The sequence below is a fragment of the Mizuhopecten yessoensis genome, unplaced genomic scaffold (genome assembly GCF_002113885.1).
Source record: "Mizuhopecten yessoensis strain PY_sf001 unplaced genomic scaffold, ASM211388v2 scaffold10829, whole genome shotgun sequence".
NCBI classification, from domain to species: Eukaryota; Metazoa; Mollusca; class Bivalvia; order Pectinida; family Pectinidae; genus Mizuhopecten; species Mizuhopecten yessoensis.
Genome location: NW_018408742.1, coordinates 931515 through 942305, shown reverse-complemented (window position 1 = coordinate 942305; position 10791 = coordinate 931515). Strand labels below are relative to the sequence as shown.

At 36.4% G+C, this 10791-nt stretch overlaps 1 long non-coding RNA gene across 2 annotated transcripts in view; it reads right to left on the bottom strand.

The window, feature by feature from the left end:
- Positions 1 to 10791, bottom strand: part of LOC110462761 — a 12954-nt gene extending 2163 nt beyond the window's left edge. The window contains exons 1-4 of one of the 2 annotated variants that reach the window (XR_002464315.1): positions 10685 to 10791; positions 10310 to 10490; positions 2619 to 2796; positions 526 to 588 (exon numbers count right to left, since the gene is read on the bottom strand). This is a non-coding gene — a long non-coding RNA (uncharacterized LOC110462761). The remainder of the gene's footprint in view (positions 1 to 525; positions 589 to 2618; positions 2797 to 10309; positions 10491 to 10684) is intronic. The other variant, XR_002464314.1, reaches the window with a different exon arrangement.

Below are 10791 nucleotides of genomic sequence, written 5' to 3'. Positions count from 1 at the left end.
TTTGAATATTACATGTTAATAACTTGATTGGAATTATAACCTTGAGTTGACAGTTTGATACTTTGAAAATTTTGAGCCAGCCCTACCCCCAAGGGCTGTAGGGTGGGGCTCAAGGGAGTCAGTGTGCTAAAATTTCTTCATTTTCCTTGTTTAGAATCAGAGGTGCTAGTTTCAAATCCTTTTTAGTCTGAAATCTGTATGCTTGATATTGAATAAGGTGGTTTTATTGTTTTTTGTCACTTTGAATAATATTTCTGTTCATGTTAAAAACGAAATCAACTCTCTGTATAAATATATCAGGTGACCGTTAAGGCCCATGGGCCTCTTGTATAGGAAAAGTTGACGGACGGACGACGGACCAGGTGAGCTAAAAATTGAGTCCCCCTTTGCCAAATCATGCTCTACACCAAATTTGGTTAAAATTCCTCCAATGAACAGAAACAGAGGGATTTTAAAGATGAACCTCAATATCCCCAAATGGGCTTCTTTTTATCTAAACTATGCACAATAAAGAAATGTTCATACCTTCAGGAAAACGCACTCATGCTTCGGATGGAGTCCATTAAAGTCTTGGAACCCAACATCGTACTGTAAGAGAAATGTACAATGTCATATAAACACAATTTACGCATTGATATCTCAAAATAAAGTGATAATTATAAATTTGCCGTCGTTGCAAAGGGCAAAAAAGGCAAAAATTATACTGTAGCAAATATTTCCAGGTATACAGTAATTATATCTCTAATAACAACAGTTTCCTTGTTTCACAATAGATACAAGTGTTTTTGGCTGGTGGTGGGGATGGGTTGGTGATAAACAATGCCTTGTAGTATCTATTTAGACCTACACAATGTTCAGTTATTGAAAGAGCAAGATGAAAGATACTGCAGATAGACAGATAACTGAACAGATGTATGAAAATATGCACACAGTAGGAAATGTTGGAAACAAAAGCACCATAAGCAGGTGCACGATACACCAAGGTAGACCTCATTCAAGCTTTCTTGAGTATTGACTTGGTTACCATGAATTAAGCATTCATACATCTATTAAGGTAGGTGACAAACATCCATCTCAAGTAGTATTAGTATTCAAGACAATAAAGTAGAGGAAACTATCAAATGTTGACGGATAAAACAATATTGAAATGAGACTATTTTTTGGCCTTCTGTTGTCCATGACATTGATCTTTGACCTTGTGATGCATCAAGACATGTCTTTAAATTAAGGCAGGAGAGTCATGATAATGACTGACTTAATGGATTATGCAGGGTGTAACACGTACTATACATCAGGTTGTTAACTGGATATAATAATCAAAGAAGATGGACAATCAGCAAATAGGTGAACAGCAGAGATACCAGCAGAAAAACTTCCAAGAGAAAAATGTGCAAAGATCAACAATCAAGTGAAACTGAACAAAAGACATCCCAACATGTGACAAGGTACTAAAGAGAAAGTGTGGACAAAGTTCTATACAGATAATAAAGGGCCATAACAACACTGGTGAAATTAACACACCTCAGACTCCATTTTGCCAAGATATGCTCTCAAGATGCACAAGTAGTAAGTTTGGTTAACATAAGTGAAAGAACAAGGAAGGCTGTTTTAAATACTAAATCATCAAAGGATTATTGCTGTGCAGGGCGGTGCAGAAGACCTGGGACAAGATTCCTGGAAACATTCTCATGCCTCCTAAACTATCTTTCTTGTTACTTGTTTGAATAATGTAACATGCTTAAAAAGACAAATGTTAACAATGAAATTGATCTCATAAGAATTCCTCCAAAACACTTACAAATGTGAAGCTTATTAATTTATCAGCTAAGCAAGATATTGGACTTGAGCACAGAATCTGAGTTTGAGCTTGAGAACGGATTCATTAATACTGATACTGGCCCAGGTCTTGTATTCATGAAACTGTTATCATGCTAAAGTGTCGTGTCAATTCTCTGCTTGCACCAATTGTCTTATCACTTGCTTAAATCATCTGACATGGCAAAAAAGTAAAGTCTATTTATTGTTTTTGTTTTCAATATATCACAGGAACCAAAAAATAATTCAAAACAAATTGGGCAGGAGCACACAATCTGAATTTGAGCATGAAAACGGTTTCATAAATACAGGCCCTGAAAGCAAAATTAATTCTATTGAAACAAGAAGACTACTTGTCAGAACGGTAAAACAAGTGTCAAAATTAGGTTGGATGAAAATTGGTATGTAAAATCATCAACAGACTGTAATTGAAGCAAAAACTGAAAAATATAAATAACAGCACCAAATCAGCTCCCACTGTCATTTTCACCTTTTTTTTTAACATTGTTATTTACCTCAGTGTGAAGAAAGTGAAACCAAACGAAACATGATGGTGTCTCAGTGCCACCTCCAGGCACGTCCCCCGTGTCCTTCATGAAAGAATCTTATGAGAGCAACTACATTTATAGATAGGATTAAATACTCAGGTCTTAACTGAATATGATGACCAATTTTGATGAAATTATTTTTCAAAATTTTAGCTACATTCAAGGTAAATGTTTAAGGGAATAGAAATTAACTGCAATGAATATTTTACTTCCTAATTTTTATAATGAATTCCAAATGTCATTAATGTCAATGACCTCCTATGGACCGGAGGCCTATGGAAAGAGATTACTTAAGGGCGACGATCTCTGCGCCCTGGACGGCTCCTCCTCCGGGAGAGATCGGGAAGGGCGACGATCTCTGCGCCCTGGACGGCTCCTCCTCCGGGAGAGATCGGGAAGGGCGACGATCTCTGCGCCCTTGTTGGCACCTCCTCTAAAAATGCACAACAATATACTTGATTATGTTATGCTCAATGAACAGGTACTTAATTGAATGAATTGTTTCGTAGCACTGGTCTACATTTAATCAATTTTAATAGATTTGGATGTATTTATCTGAAAGTTTTCATATATACACTTTACTAAGCAGACAGTAACTAAACTGAATACATAGTACATTTCTACTTTTAAAGACCAGCTGTATAGTATATATTACCTTTATTGAATCTTTTTTGTGAGGATTATTATGTGCAACTAATACAGTTTGAATTTCTCAATGTTACCAAGATCAAGATTTACATGTAGCCATCATTGATATGTAAGTATTGATATAGAAAATGTTTGTAAAATATACATATGCCGATTTGATGGAAATGGGGCTAACCAAATTTAATGTATATAGCAGAATGCAAGGTGTAACCAAGTTCGTGAAGTGGATAATACAGTCAATATTGTCATACAATTATTAATGAACTGTTCTCATGCAATTTTTTTACCCTCCTCTGGAGGCTTGCAGGCCATCCTATTCCGTCCATCAGATATTCTGGACCAGATGACCTTTACCCTAGTCAGACTTTCCGACGCGAGAGGTACTGTTGCCAAAATTGATTTATTCTAGTTCAGTTGCTCTCATCCATCAAGTCACAAGAGAATTGAACCCCAGCTCGGAAATAACCAATATGAAGCACTTGACTCAGTATGATCACATGTTCCCCTCAGGACTATCATGGAGGGGTACATGATATCGGATCCCCACATATAATTATAAAGATCCTTGTACCTCAATGTTGACGCTGTGTGGCTGTTGTATCAAGGGTACTAGCCTCGTCTGTCAACACACCGTTACTATAATCAAAGTTTATATTATAGGTGTATTGAAAGACGAGGCTAGTACCTTTGGTCCTGAAATATGTCAGCAAAATTGAAGGCACGCGGCTAGCTATTTGATTGGTGTCAGGTAAAACAATCCTGACCAATCAGTAGGCTGATGCAGATATAACAGAGGAGCAACACCCGACTTCAAAGCCTCAATTTTACCGTTCATAATTTTGTACATCAAAGGATCAATTTTACCGTTACGCGGTAGTGAGATTCTTTTGAGGTATATCAAAGGCTCGTCTCGTCTACAGGATCCTTAGATTTAGCGATGACATATTTCAGGGGTGTAGAGAGCGAAAGTGAGCATAACCCCCTGAATATCGAGGTTGCTGTTATATGGAAGTGTTTTTTGTCATTTTTCTGGTGATTAAAGTCTTCGTTCGGAAGTACTTGTGTACTTACATGGAATGACTCCCAGTAAACATATTATTCATAACCATTGTGATTAGATTCAGTAGTGGAACCCACTTGGATTTAAATTCATCAATAATGATATGCAACGCCACCCTCGATCGCTTAACAGAGATAAAAACATATACGTAATTAGTCGCAGAAAACTTAAAAAAAAATCCATATACGCGTAGACTATACATTTTATGGATGTATGCCTGATGTGCATCAGGAAGCACGCCTGTCAGCCGATAGTCGTCCCTGAAGTAAATGCAGTAAACTGTAACACATCCAATGATCAATTGAATTAAATTTGAATCACTAATTATTCCATGAATAGATATATATATATCTTTCTAAAGTTAATTACATGTTTAATAATTCGGAAGAAAAAAAGAAAAAAAAGAAGAAATTACGCAAAATATTTTCATCAACCAATGTAAATTATTAAAATAATACACATACACAAACAATTGATTAAATTAAAAAGCAAACAAAAAGAGGTCAACGAACGGACTTGCTTTTTTTAACCTACATGTTTGCCAATCAACCGACATAAAATGACCCGCATGGGTATTTTCTAGAATAACGAGCATTATTGTAAATTCAACAGAAACAAAGTTAGGCCATCAACGATACACATGAATATCTGAGAAACTATCAGCAGCAGAAAATATTTTTAGAATGCAGGTTCCCCGGCAGCACACTGCATTAAAATGTTTAAAAAGATGTCTTTTATTTTACTCTTTACGACCAAATCATTTTGGCAGAAAAGTTGAGGTTGAAGTTTTTACTGAAGTGTTATCGTTCGTTAATATAATTTCAATATTTGTCACCCCTGCAGGTCGGAGATCGAGAAAACACAATATACCAGCTGTTACCCACTGCAAGTATCGTTAGAGGCGACTGATGTGGGAACCCCCTGAACAATTTGGGGTTTACTTTCGTGCCCTCTACTTGGGGACACAAAAGCGACCAAAATAAATCTGCTGCACCCATTGCAACATTTGGAATCTTTATCTTTCTTTTAAATTCTATTTACCTTTTATTTTTTAGCGCCTTGCTTGGCCCAGGTGAAGAAGGCAATGGGTTCTGTCCCCAGGCCAGACATACCAAAGTTCTTAAAAATGGTAGTTGTTATTCCCTTCTTAACGTTCAGCATTTAGGATAATGGCAACAACTGGTTTTCCCGTTGTTAGTATAATGTGACCGGGCAGAATGATGTGCTTGTTTCCTTCGGCATGGTATTTCAGTGAGAAAACATGATGAAATATCAGCGTACAATCAAGTGGTAGTATACCTTAGGTAATAATTAATATATCTCTTTTCAACAAACACCGGAATTTATGTGTTTCTGTTCCTCCCTGTCGCACACGACAAATACAAATTAACACCGACGAAGTTTCAGTTCTCAACGGCTGATTAGTTTAACGGGTTCAACGTTGTATATTCATTTATTTATCATTCTTTTTACTTTTCCTAATTCTTCATATTATCATTTTAAGTTATTATTGGGGAAAACATATTTGAACATTTAAACTTTTCATTGTTTCTTCCTTTACTTCCTTCTTTAAATCATCATTTTGAGTTCCCATACTTGTAGTTACAGTTTTGCATGTTAACCCGTTCGAAAACGTTGCGTCTACTGTTTGTTATAGTATGGAACAATATAAACAGCTTAATGAAAATTAAAATGTAACTGTCCTAGGAGAATAATAAAGTTCACTAAATATATTTATTTTATCACTTAATCCTTCAAATAGGCATTTAACCTTTTCGAAATTGAATTTTTTATAACCATTTTGTCAAGTTCATGTTGTTTGTGAGTCCCAGGGAGGGGGGGGGGGGCGGTCTTCATTCAGGTCAGCAAATGACATACGTCATAACGAGATAGCCGTTATGGATGTTTGAACATTACTCTTAAAATAATATACGGCAACAACCGATAGGCAAGTGTAGTCATCAATATTAATCATTGTAAACCGACAGTGTTATATCCCTATGGTATGCTGAGAAGTTGAACAGTTCGATAACACATCCAAGCAACTCGGAACGACTTCTAGGTATAAGCACATAACAGAAGGAAACATGAATGACAGTACTCGGATGAAGCAGACAGTTTTTCATCTTGGTGTGTTTTTAGTGGTCGGAGTCTTACAGACTGGTAATTATGTAGAAGGTTAAGTATGCTTTTATAATTATATACTTTTGTTAATGATAATTAAAAATTGACTCAGAGTTATGCTAGTATCACAACAGAGCTGACACAAGCCATTTCATATATTGTTTTTAAATTTGCTGTTACAACACAGCAAACAAAATTCATTGTGTATATTAGTCTTAAGATTTGCTATTTCACTATATCAAGCACAAATATTTTTGTAGATTGATTTTCAAACTTAGTCATTAACACAAATGTATTTTGTATATTGATTTTAAGTTTGTCTATTACAATAAACCAAACACAAGTCCTTTTGTATATTGGAACTACGCTTGGCTGTTACAACATAGCAAACATAATTCAGTTCGTACATTAATGTTACACTTGGTCCGTTTTTGTTTAAACGGTTGAACCGGTCGGACCACAGTTGTTCGTTTAATAAATAAGGTCGGACCTAGTAATCTGATGCTGCTTTCAGGCGAGCCTTGACAAAGCCTTGCAAGGCCTGCATAAACATTTGAAGGTCCGCCAACATTTATATCCGAAATTGTTACATTTACAAACGGACAAGCCGGTTGTTCCGCATAAACGAACAGGTCTTTGGCTTTTACAATAGAGTAAACAGTCATTTTTTATTTTATTTATATAAGCCTTAAAGTTTTACAAGAAAACATCAAAAAGTTCTTGTATGATTATCACTAGAAATAGGAAGAAGGAAACACCTGCTTGAAAATGTTGTTTTTAAATGGTTTGGTTTAGCTTAGTATTGTTTAACGTCCTACATTGTATCAACAGCTATGGTCATTTAAGGACGCTCGCCCTTGTGTGTAAGAAGCATGCGTGTAGTGTATGCGTGTGTGTTTTGGGGGGCTGCGATATGTTCGTGTTTGTCTCCTTGTGATAGCGCGGAACTGATGCTGACTTTATAGTGCTACCTCACTGAAACATACTGCCGAAGACACCCAGCAGGGCACCCCACTTGATCACATTATACTGACAACGGGCGAACTAGTCGTCCCATTCCTAAATTGCTGAGCGTTAAGCAGGGGTAGAAACTACCCTTTGTACAGAATCTGGTATGTCTCGGCCAGGGGACAGAACCCTAAGCCTTCCTCAAAGGGGCGAACGCTCAACTAAAGGTCAAAAGTGAGGCATTGTCAAGGAAGACATTAGGAAGAAGAAAGTCTTTTAGAAAGAAAGAAAAGATAAGATCCCAAATTTAGTCGTCTGCAGAAAATCAAACAAAATAAACAGTTAAATGCACCATACGTCCATTTTGTCCATTTGATACCATAAGTTAATGGAATGACATTTGCTGTCTCTCAAGTATTCAGAAACAGATGTAAAAAAGGGAAAGGTGTTAATGAAACATCTGTTAACGTTACAAATTTGCAACTTTTAAGCTACGTTCAACATATTATTATACTTTACTAGTATTTACGTAAACCGTACTAGGAAACGAGCCATTCGGATTGATATGTTTCGTCTGTGCCCCGCTTGGCCATCAATGCACATATCGGTGAAATAAATTCAATGTAGACGACATTTGAAACTAACTTAAACGCAAAACCTAATGTTGATGGAGATGCTGACAAGTCAATGGACTATGAAAGGTAGGCAGCATCCAGCATTTGATGCATGGGTTGAGATTTACTACCTAAGATGCATCCCTGGTCCAAGTTTGGTTGGTCTAGCAGTTATACTTTCAGTGAAACTAACTTAAACGCATAAACTTAACGTTGACGCTGCGGTCGCCGGAAAAGCAAGACTTTAGTCTCGCTACCGCTACTTCGTGGCGACGAGACAGAAACTAGTGTTATTTAGTCTTTCAATTAGTTTTTACAATAAATCGAACACAATCCATTTTGTATAATAATAACTATTTGATGTTCATTCGAATTCCTAAATTTTAAGTTTGTTTTGAACACCAACAGTTATCAACAATTTATTTTGCGGGCTTTTGAAAACGTCTGTTTCCTTTGTCAGGCAAAAAGTGCAATTACAGTTCGTGTTCAAAACAAACTGGGCTTTATTTATACCAAACCGATGAATCTCATGCCTAATTTGAATTCCTATCACAGGTAAAATTAATTGTATACTATTGTGACTTGTAGGAATTAGAGTATAACGTTCACAAATACCGTCCGTATGTAACAAAATAAGACAAACTTAATTTTTAACATCACTAAGTCTACCTATCCTATGACATAGGAGGCCGCTGGCTGTCAAAAATATCTCGCCGTGTAAACCTCTAACACTGTTGGAGTATAAGTCTACCGAGAAAACATAAGCCAGTGTAATAACAAATGAATCTTAGAAATAACAACGTATACAAATTGTGCATACGAAGTCTGCAGTAATATCATACGAGGATAGTGGGGCATGTCGTGGAAGTACGGACTGAGATAGAATCCCGTGGTGTTAGATTTAAAAAGAATACTAACACTTCAAGGAGTTTCCAGTGTTTTTCCTGAAATGATTCGGCGATTCGAGCGGTTCGTGCGATTCTTTGAATATATTACCACATCACCGCCAAGGCAGGTGACTTTTGGGTTCATTTTGATATTATATACGTATTTCCGTAATGTGTAAATACTTGCATGATAATTACATCAGTTATTACTAAGTTGAATACTTGAATGAGTTTAAAGACGGTGAGATCTTTGCCTGTGAGTTTACGATCTAATAACAGTTATGGTCATTTAAGGACGTGCAGGGTTTTCGTAGTGGAGGAAAGCCGGAGTTCTCGGAGAAAAAACAACCGACCTTCCGCAAGTATTTGGCAACTTTGTGGGCAAGCAAAGGATATCGCTCCATTTGATCGAATTATGGCTTAGCTTTCTTACAAAAATACCTAAGTTGGGTGTGCTACTTTCATTATGCTACTGCTGTCACAGAAAGTGGGTGCACAATATATGTAGATTTAAATTCTTGCTCGAGGCTTGGCGAAATATCAATTTATCATATGAATATTCATCTTCGAAAAGCAATGGATCCGCTCTCGATTAACTTTTCTTCTCTGCATCTTAAAATATATCGTAGGTAAAAAGAAGGCTTGCGTAAATTCTTTTTTTTTGGTTTTTGTAAGTTTAACTAATGTATATGATAATTGTATTGATTGTATACATTGTATATCTTTGTACTGTAAAGCGCTTTCGAGTTGCTATTTCTTTCTAGATAGGGCGCTATATCAAATGTTGTAACGGTCGACTGAGTTGTAATACATTGTTATTTGTGATGTTGTGTGACAAAAATACACTTAATCCAAAAAAACGTTTTTTTTTTATGGTGGATTTCCTGCAAAAAAAAGGGTTTGAGAATGACCAAAATTTTCCATATAGAAAGCGGTTGATTGTCTGAAAAAAAGAAATAAATAAACAATACAATGTATCCAATTCAAATGTCTGCGACAAATGTATGATTAAGTCATTATTTGTGTACAAGCAAAGCATATCGCTCTGACATATGTACAAAATATGCAGATTAAAATTCCTGCTCGAGGATTGGAAAAAAAATCTTTGAATAAAAGCAGAAGGACATGTAATATGCTAAAGTCACTGAAAAGCTTTCCTTTAATTCTTGTAAGGCCGGTGTAATGTTTAATGTTTTTCGTGTTACCGATTTAAATAGTTCATATAATCCAAATCACAGGCAAAATCCCGCAGTCTTCAAACGCCGTCTTAATATAACATAGTCAAATATATCTCCTCCCCAAGGGGGAAACGGTTGGCCGAGGGATATTGAAATTCACAATTTTGATAAAGCATCTCAGGATGTTTCCTTTCAATGAAGAGGTTTTGATTCTAGCATACATAGTCTAAAGAAGAAAATGGTTTAAATGTTAGTCAATATGCTCGTCCCTCAGGCCCCTGGGGTGGGTCAGGTCAAATTCCACGCCGTCAAACTTCAATCACATGCTAATCATTACAACCAAGTTTTATGAAATCAAAAAAGTTAATTGTTAACGGACGAATGACAGACAACGGACGACACCCGACAACCGACAAAAGGCGATCTCAATAGGTCATTTAAAACTTCTCAGTTGACCTAAAACCTTGACCAATTTCTAAGCTGATACCTGTTCTTCGAAGGTTACAGATGCAAAACACCCAACTTTAAAGACAGTCGATGTTACTGTTACGCTGTTATCTCTTTGATGTTCATCCAAGGCACCAGACTAGTCTGTATATATCATCATGGCTAGATAAGAACTCGTCTATTTTGATGACTTTATTTGTAAGTCACAAATGATGGGAAATCTAAAATACAGGAAAGCACAAGTTGTATTACATATGTCTGTATTATTCTCTAATCGATTTGCTTTAACCCTTTCACCCCTTTGTAGCTTTGATAAACTCTACTATGCTTTGATCTGAATAATTTCATTACGGTCTACGGTGGTGAAGGGTTAATAGCCTTCAATTTGTGTGGCATCGGAGGGATAACAACTAACCCTATCATACATCACTTTTTTCCGCCTCCGCTGGGGATCGAACCGAAATTCTTGGGAGAGTGATTGGTCTGAAGCTCACGCTTGATTGCACACAGCAGTAATGGCTG